Here is a 13,064-nt window from a genome sequence, read left to right on the forward strand (position 1 = left end):
TTGAGACTTAAGCAGTGTTTCTTAATACACATCTATGGTGTCCCTCATTCTACGGACTGAAAGTCGTGTCCCTTCTCTGATCAACTTGCTATCTTGCTCCACATGCTTGCATATTTCTCCACATAGAGAGGTCTCTTTGAAGTCCAGGGAGCAGGAAGAGAAGTTGGCCGATAGTTTGTTCACATGTGTAAATAAACATCTTCTGTTTTACTGGATTCCTCTGAACTGTGGTGCAGAGTATCAAGAATCAAAGCAAAGCAAATAAGAAGGCTCTTTCCTACCTGACCTTGCAATGCATTGTATTTCCACAGCTTTCAGAGTGGGATTAGGGAGCCTGCTCTGGGCTGGGAAAAGCGAAAAGCTGCAGCCAAAGAGAATGGAAACTGACAGAGACAGTCCCAAGCTCTCTTACTTGTGCTGCTCCAAAGAAGAGTCCCCTATAATGTACTTTCCTCATTTAACCTTTAAAGAACATTTTGGAGGCAGCTGGGTGTCATGGCCATAGATAGAGCCCTAGTCCTGGACTCAGGAGGAGCAGAGCTCAAAATCTTCTGACATTTGACACTTTCCAGCCGTGTGGCCCTGGGGAAGTAAGTCATGGAACCTCAAATGCCTTGCAAAACAACAAATAAAGAACACTTAAAAACTTGACAGTCATCATCAGATGGGAACAATTTCACTTACAAAGGACAGAAATAGGAGATTCCAGATGAAACTATGAACCGGTCATGTATAATTTTTCAATAACTTCCGATTTCACATGGTGGTATCATCACCGCCCTGCTTCTCTGTGTCCCCTTCTAACAATGAGATCATTTGCTCTCTTCTGTGAATTTTAAAAATGTTTCTCAGATACCCTTGTCCTTCTTTTCTTTTTTGCATCACTATTTTATGCCCTACTCACCCCGCAACATTAATATCCCTCAATAATCCCTCAATAAAAGCCTTCCTTTGAAACAAAGAAGTAGTCAAGCAAAACTAAGAAAATTTGCTTTGGGTTGATCAAAATGAAACTATGGGCTTGCTCTGTCCCTACCATGTACTCCTCCTCCTTTATTCTTTGGAGACTATCTAGGGAGGGCTCCCCATTCTGAGAAATTGAAAGACAATTCAGCTAGGCTCCAGGCTAGCTCAGGTTTTGCAAACACTAACTCCATTATCCTATTGGGACTTCACAACAAGACTGAGGAAAGGAGTCTTGGTGGCCAGTCCTGTCCAAGCCCATGTGTCTAGGATGCAGATGACTAAAACTCAAACCCAAAGGCAATAAAAATAGGAGAGTAGCAAGTCTGCTGGCCTTTGGAGCTAAAAACCCTTTCTTGTACTAATAACAGGTTATTTTCCTTTAGAATATAAACTCCTTGAACAAAGAGACTGTTTCATGTCTGTTTTTAGATCTCCCCTACCCCTGGTCATTACCATTTCTGCCACATAGCATGTACAAATGAATACTAAACAAAATCACGACCCCTCCATTCTGCCATCATGGACCAACACATGGACTCCGCTCCAGAGTCCCCGGGGGTCTCACGGATGAACTTCCACCTCATCTTACCCAGAACAAAACTCCACCTCACTGCCTAACACACTGGCTTGATGTCAGGAAGTATATACTGCTGCTATCTCCAACGCACAGGAAACTAGGGCACCTTCCCAAGCAAACTAGCTTGGGCCTACCCAAGTCTCCATCTCACTTCTAGCTGGCACCTTTAAACAATGCAGCTATTTTTTTCTGTCCCCCCCCCAGACCATGGAGTTATCCTTTGTTGGACTACAAGCTCCTAGAAGGCAGGAACTGTCTTGTTTGCTCCAATGTTTAGCACCACGTTTGGCACAAAGTGGGCACTTCAGAACTGCTTTATGTGTCTGTCTGTCTGTCAAGGTACCCATGTACCATTCAAGTCTTAGCTTTGCCACTTACTCCAATTCAGGATCTTCTCCTTAGTATTTCCATGATTTGGGGGAAGTTCCTCTCCCTTTCAGGGCCTCAGTTTCCTCATCTGAAAAGTGAAGGGAAAGAGGTATTAAACAAGATGCTGAGGTCAGCTCTGTGGCCCAGAGAGACTTTAGCACCTGCCTCAAGGGGAAGAGCTCTCTCTTGCCTTATACCCACACAACTCAGCACCCATGAAACAGGGCACTGTTCTTCCTTTTCAAGGCTTTGTTTGCTTTGATGGACCTTTCCCTTGTGTTATTAACGTAACAGCCTCCAAGTTTATGAACATGGGTCTGGTCCAGTTGTTCTCAATGTTATTAAATGTGTCATACTGTTATGGCCTCAAGTCATTCTGTACAGAAGACAAATAAACAGTGAGCATTTGTCAATCTCAGCAATAAACCAAAGTGGCAGCAGACTTAATCTGGTGTTAATTAGCCTTGTGGAAAACTAAATCAAGCATCAGAAACCACAGATTATTTTAGGCTTCCTCTAGCATAAACAGAAAGGCTTGAGGGTCCGTAACATATTATTTTTGTTGACAGTTGCCCACTTTTGCCCCAATTAATTCTGCATTTCTGATAGGCCGTGGCTTGATTGCCTGATGCTCTGTCTTCTTTTGCCCTCTGAGCGGCAGTTTGTTAATCCTTCCTATTTCTGTGTATTTAAGCAGGATTACAAACTTCAAATGCACTGTAAAATGAACCCGTATACAATCTTTCAAAACCACTTAAGTGGCCCGGTGATAGAAGTACCAGCCTTGTAAGGAAATACAGAATATTTCGGAAATCATCCTGCATGTTTATTTATAAGCCAGCTGTAATTACCAGGCAGGAATGAATGAAAGTGCTGGAAAATGTCGACCAACAGAGCCCTGTTGCATTAAATTACGGCTTCCCCAGAACAAGAGATGGCCGATACTGTTTGTTAAGTCTGTATAATTGAGGGGTGTGATTATAGTCTGTGAGTTTATTGACAGGAGAATGAAGAACCCAACAGCAAAGAGTCTGGAACACATGGATAAACCAGCGAGGAGAATTAGTGAGGGGAGACAAGAGCACAAGGCTTAGCCCTCCACATCAAGTCCCAACACACAGAAAATAGTCACGAGAGGCAGGCAAAACACATGTCAAGGGGCTCAAAGGACAGACTGAGAAGCAGCAAAGTGGTAAAGTGTTATTTTGGAGATATGCAAGAAGTTTGTGGGGCCCAACAACCAAACCTTAACCTAACGCTTGAACTGAAGGGATCTCAGGATTTAAGAGGATGTTTGGGTACCTTAAGTAGACTAGTATGGTTGGTGGCTGGTACTGCTGATGAAATGTGAATTGTGTCTCCTTCAGTAAGTCGTTAATGGCTCACGTCAATGTGACAGGAGGTTTCCGGTACGATACCCCAGGGATCTGGTCTTAGCCCTCAGCCGCTTAATATTTTTATCAATGACTTGGATAAAGGCGTAGATGGGATGCTCTTCAAACGTGCAGATGACACAAAGCTGGGAGGGACAGTCAGCACATTGAACGATTTGAGTCAGAATGCAAAAAAAAATTCTTGACAAGCTGATACATCAGGCTAAGTAATAAAGATTCATGCAGAGGTTGGATGACCATTTTTAGGTATATGATAATGGGTATTTCTTTCATATATAGGATGGGCCATGGAGGAGTCTTCTAACACTCAAATTCTATCATTTGTATTGATTGGAAAATTTGGAGTTTATCCCACAAATTATATTTGTATAGTAATTTGAGGATCATAAAGCCCTTTATAAACTACATGATCTCATTTGATCTCACAAAAGATCTGTAAGTTCCCATGGTTCAATGGTCACCTCTTCCTCCTAAAGCCCAGATCCACACCACCAATTACCAACCGAACCTTTCAAACTAGATATCCCACAGACATCTCAAACTTGCGTTTTATCCAGAATTCATTATCTCCTCCCTCCCAAATTCCCCTTTGTCCGTTTCCTGTTTCTTTCCAAGATACTGCCATCACCCCAGTCAAAAACAGCCTCACAAATTCAGCGTTATCTTGACTCCTCGTTTCAGCTCACTTTTCATGTCCAATTGGATCCCTAGGTCTAGTCATTTCTGTCTCCATTAACATCTCCTACATTTGTTCCCTTTTCTACCCACACAGCTACTACCCTGGTTCAAGTCTTCATCTTCTATGGCCTACATGATTGCAATCAACATACCTGCCTCAACTTTCTCCTCACTCTAATCCATTTTCTACACTGCTGCCAAAGTAATCTTCCTAGTGGGCAGGTCTGGTCACTTTCCTATTCAATAAATATCAGTGGTTTCCTAATGGCTGTAGAATCAAATATCAACTCTTCTGGTTGTCATTTGAGTCTCATCACAATCTAGCCCCAGTCTACCTTTCAAGCTTCCTTCTATGCCTCTGTACTGGCTATCCCCCGCCACATCCCTTCAAGCTCTCTTTCTGCTGCCTCAAGTCAACATCTTAGAATCTCTTGTTTTCATGAAGTCATACCTAAAACACCATCTTCTGCATGAAGTCTTTCCCGAGCCCCTGCACTGTAAGCTGTCTCCACTTCCCTCCACTCCAAATGACCCTTGATTTAATTTTGTATCTCAAATACGTGCATATTGTCGCCACCAATGGAAGACAGGAACTATTTCAGAAGCAGCTAGGTGATACAGTACAGTAATTCGTCTTGGACTTAGATTCAGGAAGAACTGAACTCAGATGCAGCCTCAGACACTTACTAGCTGCATGATGCTGGGAAAATCACTTTACCTCTACCTGCCTCAGTTTCCTCATCTGTAAAATGGGGATGTTAATAATAGCATCTATCTCCCAAGACTGTAGTGAGGATCAAATGAGAAATATTTGTCAAGCGCTCTGCAAACTGTAAAACATTATGTAGATGCTATTTTTTTTCAGCCTCCAAGTCTGATGTAATACACGAAACATAACAGGCATACTTATGATACATTCTTATTGATTGCTACATAGGTAGTCCAAGCATGATGATCTCTGATTTACGAATAAGGAATCAGAGCCATTTTGAGACTTGCCCAACATCAAAGAGGTGATGGTAGCCCTGGTGGAGCCTGGCACTGAACTTAGGACAAATACTATCCTAATTTTCAAAAAAGGGAAGAGAGGAGAGAGAGTCTACAAAACATGTAGTAGGCATCTTGATTTACATTTCTGACAAAATTCTAGCATATATTATCAAAGGACTGATTGGTAACCCCCTGGAAATCACCAAGAGCCAGCGGGCAAGACTTTCTCAAGAATGGACCAAGCCAAAGTAACCTAGGATTTAGTTGACCAGTAAGTAGGGGAGGGGACTGCTGCAGATAGTATTTCTCAAAGCTTCTGACAAAACCTTTCATGCTACTCTCGTAGATAAGATAGATAGATGCAGGCTAAAATAAAGCTTCTTAAACTGTGCTTTGTGACCCCATATATGTCATGTTACTGAATATAGGGGTCACAAAATTACAATTTATTATCAGTAAATGTTAAGTTAGTATACCTATTTTATATGCCTATATACCTGGGGTTGCATAAAATTTCTTGGGTGAAAAGGGGTCATAAGGAGAAAAAGATTTAAGAAGCCCTGGGCTAGAGGATAGTATAGTAAAATGGATTCAAAACTGATTAAATGCCCATATTCATGGAGTTATTTAATTAATCAAATTATTTAATTAAATCAAACCATTAATGGATTGATGCTAGATTGAAAATAGATCTCTAACAGAACGTCCTAGGGATTTATCCTTGGTCCTGTGCTATTGTGATCAACTAAAAAGACTTTATGAGACTCATAAAATTTCCTTTGAGTAGCAGGCTGTCTCTGCCCTGGACGTGTTCCCTTTTCCTGAAAAGTTCTTTATTTCATTCTTATTTGTCTTACTTTATTTGCCACCCAATCCCTTGTGTTTCTGGGCATGTGATATTAGAGATATCAGATTCAATTTTTAGCTAGAAAAAGTAGCTTTGAATTCTAGTGCTGCCATTTCACATCTGAATTAGAGCAGTGATTAAAAATAATGGCTCACATTTACAAAGCATTTCACGTTTCTCATTTGTAAAAGAAAAAGGTTGGACTAGATGACATCTAATGTCTCTTAGTTCCAAATAATCTGACTCCAAAGCCAGGGTGCTTTCTATAATATAACACATTTGATCAGAAGCTCTTTTTTGTTCATTAAAGTAGTTGGAACTAGATTTCTAAAATGATTTTTTAAATCATTATTTATATTATTATATTATACATATAATTAAATATATAATCTATTATAATCTATTAATATATATTAATAATTTAAGCTTTAAAATTCAATAATTATATGACTGTTCTGATGGATATCTGAATTAAGTGCAATAAGATTTCAAGATCTGGAAAAGGGATATATGAAGCTGAAAATCAAATGTATCTACTACTGTAGTCTAGAAAAAGATGAAGGCTGTCCTTTTTAAAGTAGAAGAGTATCAGATATGAAAGGGAAAAAAAGCTTCCTATGGACACTGACAGGTTTTAAGAGTTCAGTGGGTTCAATTTTGTGTTTTTTATTCAGACAGAACTGTTGATGTCAATAACATTTGACTTCAATGAAAATTATGCCTGAGCCGGAGGTTCTGCCCAAACAAAAAAAGTAGACCCAATGTCACTGACTAAAATGAAGGAGATGGAAAAGTCTGTAAACAATTCAGGCTGAATTTCTCCACAAAGGATGGTTAAAATGTGAAACAAATGGTCAATCATCTCTACAAAAGTCAATCTCTTAAACCAGTTTTAAAAGTAGTTCGATTTTTTTTCCTGCCTGAGATGTGAATCAGAGGGGATAAATGCCTAAGACTTGGGAGAAATGACGATAAAGTATATGCTGATTTGTATTTTTTTGAGTTTTGAAATTCAGTCTTTCTGGCCCATGTGGATTTTAAATGTGTCCAGGGTCATAAACATTTGTGAGGAGGGGCAGAGAAAGAATCCCAACACATTAGCCTTTTGTTTGAATAAGTATTAGATGAAAACTCGTGTGTGTGGGAGGAACATATGGACACGTGGAACTATATTCAATAACCACAGGAAGATATTTTATATCTACTTGCATTACACCTCTATATAGAGCAAAAGTCAGACGTCTTGCAAAAGAAGTTTCTGGAGGATCTAACACTTTAGCTGTGTGCATAAACTCTAAGGGATCCTACAGAGGAAGGAGGAGGGGGAAGAGGCCATCAGGAACCCAGCAAGTAGAATGGAACAAGACGAGATGATAAGGTCCAGGCTGGGCGCCATCAAAAGAGCAAAGTGTGGAACAAAGTAAGGGGGAAGAAAGGAAAAGATGCTTGAAGAACCTGATAAAGAGGTCTTCTAACATGAGGACCCACACTCGACTTTTTGTTTTTGTTTTTTCATCAGGAGCTTCCTCCCACAGAGGTTATGTTTGTAGTACAGGGAATGAAGTTGGCATTCTTCACTACTCACTCTGGATGCAATTTCATGGCGGGCTGTCACAAGGCAGTAAGTTGTTCAACTAGAATCTTACAAAAGAAAGAAAGAGGTCTACAGATTAAACTCTTTGTTTTCAAGAGATATCTTGCTCACCTTTCTCCTGGGAAAGGTTAGTAGAGAGGATTTATAATGGAAAAATGGAAAATTTGACATTTATTCAAATAAGCCTACAATGTGCACAGTGCTAAGCACTGAAGGAGTCTTACAAGCTCTGAGTTAAAAGAGCCCCCCCTCTTTGTACTTAACCCAGTCCCATACCTGTACCTGATCCAAGAACCTTCTCCACAACATTTATGACACATGGCCCTATGTACGCCATTGCTTGCAGCCGCTAGTTTTGTATGTACTGCATTTGTGTAAAATGTGGCAGCCTCCAAAAAGAATGTAAGCTCCATGAAGTCAGGGGGTTGTGCTATCTTTGTATCTCCAGCTCCTGTAGTACCAAGGTCATAGTGTGTGTTAAGTCCTTTTTGGTTATGTCCAACTTTTTGTGAACCCATTTGGGGTTTCCTCGGCACACAGTAGGCACTTAATAAATGCTTGTTGGACCAAACAGACTTGAATGGTATGAGGCACAAACAGTCCTTCTCCTCAAGGAGCTTGAGAGGCAACATATAAATCAATGGGTATACACAAGATAGCTACAGAGAAAATAGAAAGTAACCTTAAAAGGTAAGACTAGTAACTCAGAGAAATAGCAAAGGCTACCTGCAAAAGCCAGGGATTCTAAGAGACACAGGAGAGAAGACATGACATTCACAATACAGAGGACAGCTACTACAAAGGCATGGAGGTGGGAGATAGAGCATTAGGTGAGAGGAACAGCAAGAAGGTTAGGATGGTTAAATTGTAGAGTCCCTGGTGGGGTATGAAGTATATAAAAAGACTGAAACAGCATGAGAAGACAGCTTGTGAAGAGCCTTCCATGCCAAGTGTCTTTCTATTTGATGCTGGAGATAAGAAAGAACTATTAGAGTTCACTGAGTAAAAAGTGATATGGTCCAGCCTGTGCTTTATGAAACTTGCTTTTGCAGCTGTGTGAAAAATGGATTGGAGTAGGGAGAGACATGATGCAGGGGTTAAGATTTTAGTTCCCCAATGGCTCTCAAAACAAGAATATTAAATCTTTTCCCAACTTGGTAAAAGCTTAGATTTTCTTCTCCAGACTTGATTCCTTTAGACTCCCCTGACATCTCCAGAGGATCTGCACAACACGAGAAACTGAGCAGACAGACAAGCTGGGGAGGGGGGAGAGGAGGAACTGTATTACAACATCCACTCCTATGAAAAGCACACAAAGCCCTTTGAAGGTGATTCCCTAACACTATAAGTTTTAGGTTCGCACACTTCCTTGGTGAAAAACTTGAAATCTCCAAATGCTGAATTTCTCAGGATGGAAGGCATGATTCAAGAGACATTCTGACATGTGCGACAGGCCCCTTGGGAAGGGAGAAGCATCATTCCTTCCAAAAACCTAACATTGATTAGAGCTTCATGTCTCTTCTCCCCTCTATGTGTGAAGCTGCTGTCCGTCCCTGGGAATCCTTAAGAAAGAAAGAGCTTTAAAGGAAGTCGAACAGAATGAACCTTATCCTGATGCAATGTAGATAAGGCATGTCTCAAAGAGATATATACAGTTTCCATTTGCTGTTCCCAGCCAAGGAAAACAACCATTCCATGGTTCTGCACATACTGTTATGGCCCCATGATCTCAATCAAACACTTCTACCACTGAGGCAAGTCCTAACTCCTGCCTGCCTTCTCACTGGCTATGAATCTTGGACATGTCTTTCTGTACAGACTCCATAAAGAATTGCCCTCCCCAGCGTGCTGCTTGCTAATCTTTGATTCTCCCAATGTTTTGTGGAGATCAACACAGCACTTAGACTGTACATCTGTTAGCCCCATTTCTTACTACATGCCCATCCCACTCCTTTTTGGGGAATACATGTCCTTGGTAATTACTTTTTTTTTTGGTCATTTCCCATGTGTAAGTCATCACTGCTAATAAGCTACAGCCGACTTATACCCATCATGTATTTTTCACAATTGCCCTTTGGGTCACCTTTCATTGTGAGTCTTCTGAGATCACAGAGTTCTGTGATTCATAACCATCCGACATCAACAGGATGTTGCTGAAAAGATGAGGTTTGGTGGTAGGGAGAAACCTAGGTTCACTGAAAGCACCATGCAGTACCCCAAATATAATCCGGTCTGATCTCCCTCCAGTCTTTTCTGAACTAAGTTCCTTATTTGGCTACATTATACCAAAGACAACAATTGGTTAGTACGAAATAAAAACTACTTTGGAATTTGTAAACCCTCTGAAAGGGTTTCAGAGATCCCCAGGATTTTCTGGACCATACTTTGAGAACCACTATTAAAATCCATATCCCCAGAGTCTGGTTCAAATAAAGACCTAACAGAGTGCCAGAGCTTCAGAGACCAGGATTGGTTTAGGGTCTGATTAAGAGGCTATATGGAAATCAGTCAGTTCATTCTGAGTCTCTCTGGGGATATCCTGAGGCTAATTCAAGCCCTGGAAACCCCTAAGGCCAATTCAGCCCTATCTGAAAGTAAATCTCTGGTTTGTGGGATTCCTATCTTGTCTAGAATACACAATGGTCTGGTGGCCCTAAAACTCTTGATCTTCCCCACCTTAGAATCCCAAAGTACAGGCCTATCTCAAGGTTCTTAATGAAGAACCAGATAAGAACAACTGTTCCCAAAGCCCTTTTTAAGGCAAATTAATGTGTAAGAGGAGAAAGGGGAAAAACATGAATAGGTGGATCAGAGAATCAACTTCAAAATTGCAAAAGATCTGTGATTCCACTGACCTTTGGCTCACATGCAACTTTGATTCTTAAATGTCATGGTGTCTCAAGATTTACAAACATAGAGTATAGCGAGGAGACCATTTCTGCTAGCAAAATGGATTTTTTCACTAGAGATCTTCTTGTAGCAGGATAAGAGATGTGTTAAAAATTTCCATTATTTTTCTATGTTGCCTCCTAGGCCGATCTCTTTTGAGTAATAACGAATCTAATGGGAGAGGCACTATAATGCTTTAGAGACTGATGCAGTCAATACAATAATATTTATAAATAAGCATTTGGAGGACTTCACTGTCTACATGGAATCCCCCTTCCATCTGAACTCTGCACCAAACATTTTCCATCACCTCAACAGACACCTAAGGGGAACATATATTACCTTCTTTTCTGTTTTGATCATAACCAGAGAGCCAATGATCTGAATTATCTTGGTGATTACATTTATCAGGAAATTTTTATGGTATTGATGTGCATTTTATTTACATTTTGCTCCATAAAGTCAAACTTTTTTTTTTTTTGTAAATAATAACTTATGGATCAGGGTTCTTAATCTGGGGTTCATTAAATTATATGGATGTGGATATGGAAATGGATAATGAATATGCATGCATACACACATGTATTATAAACTGCATTTCAACATAACTGATTTCCTAATCCTATGCATTTTATTTTAGCATTAAAAACACATGATTCTGAGAAGGGGATACATAGGCTCACCCAGACCACTAAAGGGGTCCATGGCATCAAGAACATTAAGAAGCCTGGTGTAGAGGGCTGGTATTTCTGTGCTGTTGGACAGATACCATTTTAAAGGTAAGACTGGAAACCCTGTGGATGAAATGACTCTGGTTCTGGCCTTAACTTCATTTGCTTGCCAAAGAGGCTCTTGAAGGAATGAGTGTTATGGGCCACAACTTGAAACAAGGTACTAAGTCAGTGGAATTGATAGACACAATAATTATCTAATTTAGCATGGGTCAGATGATTGATTTAATCCTACTAGGAGATGTTCTGGGCCAGAACTTGAAACAAGATACTAAATGGAGTTGAGGAGACAGTGGTTAAATCTAGTTTAGCATTGATTTAATCCTACAATAAATAATGGTTTCCTAGTGATATAATGATGGGTGTATACTCAGTGTGGAACATATAAGGAGGAGCTCTCAGGGCCAGAAGAGACAAGCGCACTAGAAGCTCTTGGAGCCTCGGCCAGTATTCAGTTGGGGAGATTCAGAAGCCCCAATCTAGTGTAGCAATGGCAATGGGAACTGAATTCAGAATCATTTGGGGCTATTGATTGATGAAATGACTACTTAAATAACATAATGTTATTCACTCTAAGAAATGATGAATATGGAGGATAAAAAATATGGAAAGACCTATGTGAACTGATATAAAGTAAAGCAAATAGAATTAGGAAAACAACATGCACAATGACTATGTCAATATAAATGAAAAGAACTTAAGAAACACTTTTATCCAACTTGGTCCCAAAGAAGAAAAGATAAAATACATCTCTCTCGCTTTTTGGCAAAACTGGGACAATTTGGATATGGAATACTGCATATGCATTAACCCTTGGTCAATGATTTAGTTAATTTTGGTCAAAGGGCTTTTCCCTCCTATTTCTTTTTTTAAACTTAATTCCAAGGTATGGCTCTGGGAAAGGCCAAGGGAAAGATTTCAAACTGGAAATGAAAATTTAAAAAAATAATCAAAGACATCAATAAGAACATTTAAGGGGAAAACATGCCTTGGACAATTTTATTCTCTTCTGTAGGCCTCTGTTTCCTCATATATAAAATGAAGAGGAAGAATTAGCTGAACACCCAAGTCCCTTCCAGCTTTCACGCTTTACAACAGCAACAACAATATACAACATTATATACAATCTACAACAATAATTGCAACAATAGTTGCAACGATGTCATAGAATGTGTAGGACTAGAGGCAACATAATTGGTTCCAATTCATATAACTGCAAATATCATCTGTACTAATATTTGACAATAATAATCTCACATTTCTCTGCTACTTCAAAATTTTTAATATGCTATTACCATAACAGCCCCGTGAAGCATGTAGTACAATTACTATTATTCCTTTTAGAGTGAAGGAAATTGAGGCTCAGGGCTTACAAATAGAATAATATAAGTCTGCCCAGCCATATGAAAGAAAGGGAAGGGGGAATAAAAAAGGTGTACCCTTGGTTACTCAAGTCTTCTTGTTCATATCACATAGAGATAAGTTGAAGGAACCAGAGATGTTAAGCCTGAAGAAGAGAAGACTTAATAGGGACATGATAACTGAGTTTTAAGTAAAGGGATTGTCAGGTGGGAAAGTCTGCTTGTTCTTCTAGGCCCTAGACAGCAGAGATAGGAGCATTAGGTAAAAGTCGCAAAAGGCAGATTGAATCAGATGAAGGAAAAAAGTTTACTAACAATTGAGCAATAGCTGAACAAACTATGGCACATGAATAGAATGGAATATTATGTTATAAGTAATGATATAATAATGGAGCAGCTAACTTGCTTAGTGGATAGAGCACTGAGTTTGGAACTATAAAGATTCATCTTCCTGAATTCAAATGCAGAAAAAAGACATTTACTAGCTATGTCATCCTGGGCAAGTCACTACACTCTGCTTGCCTCAGTTCCTTACCTATGAAAATGAACTAGAGAGGGAAATGGCAAACCGTTTTATTACCTTTGCCAAGAAAAACCAAACGGGGACACAAAGAATCCTCAAAATGACTGAACAACAATAAATAATGATAAACAAAGAATTCAGAGAA

The 13,064-nt window shown here is 39.7% G+C and overlaps 1 long non-coding RNA gene across 1 annotated transcript in view; it reads right to left on the reverse strand.

Moving 5' to 3' along the window:
• LOC141548874 (uncharacterized) overlaps positions 1-13,064 on the reverse strand; it is a 56,822-nt gene that overhangs the window by 8,381 nt on the left and 35,377 nt on the right. Inside the window, exons 7-8 of the long non-coding RNA XR_012484139.1 lie at positions 3,215-3,431; positions 1,922-2,000 (exon numbers count right to left, since the gene is read on the reverse strand). This is a non-coding gene — a long non-coding RNA (uncharacterized LOC141548874). The remainder of the gene's footprint in view (positions 1-1,921; positions 2,001-3,214; positions 3,432-13,064) is intronic.

This window comes from Sminthopsis crassicaudata, chromosome X (assembly GCF_048593235.1).
Source record: "Sminthopsis crassicaudata isolate SCR6 chromosome X, ASM4859323v1, whole genome shotgun sequence".
In the NCBI taxonomy this organism is placed as follows: domain Eukaryota; kingdom Metazoa; phylum Chordata; class Mammalia; order Dasyuromorphia; family Dasyuridae; genus Sminthopsis; species Sminthopsis crassicaudata.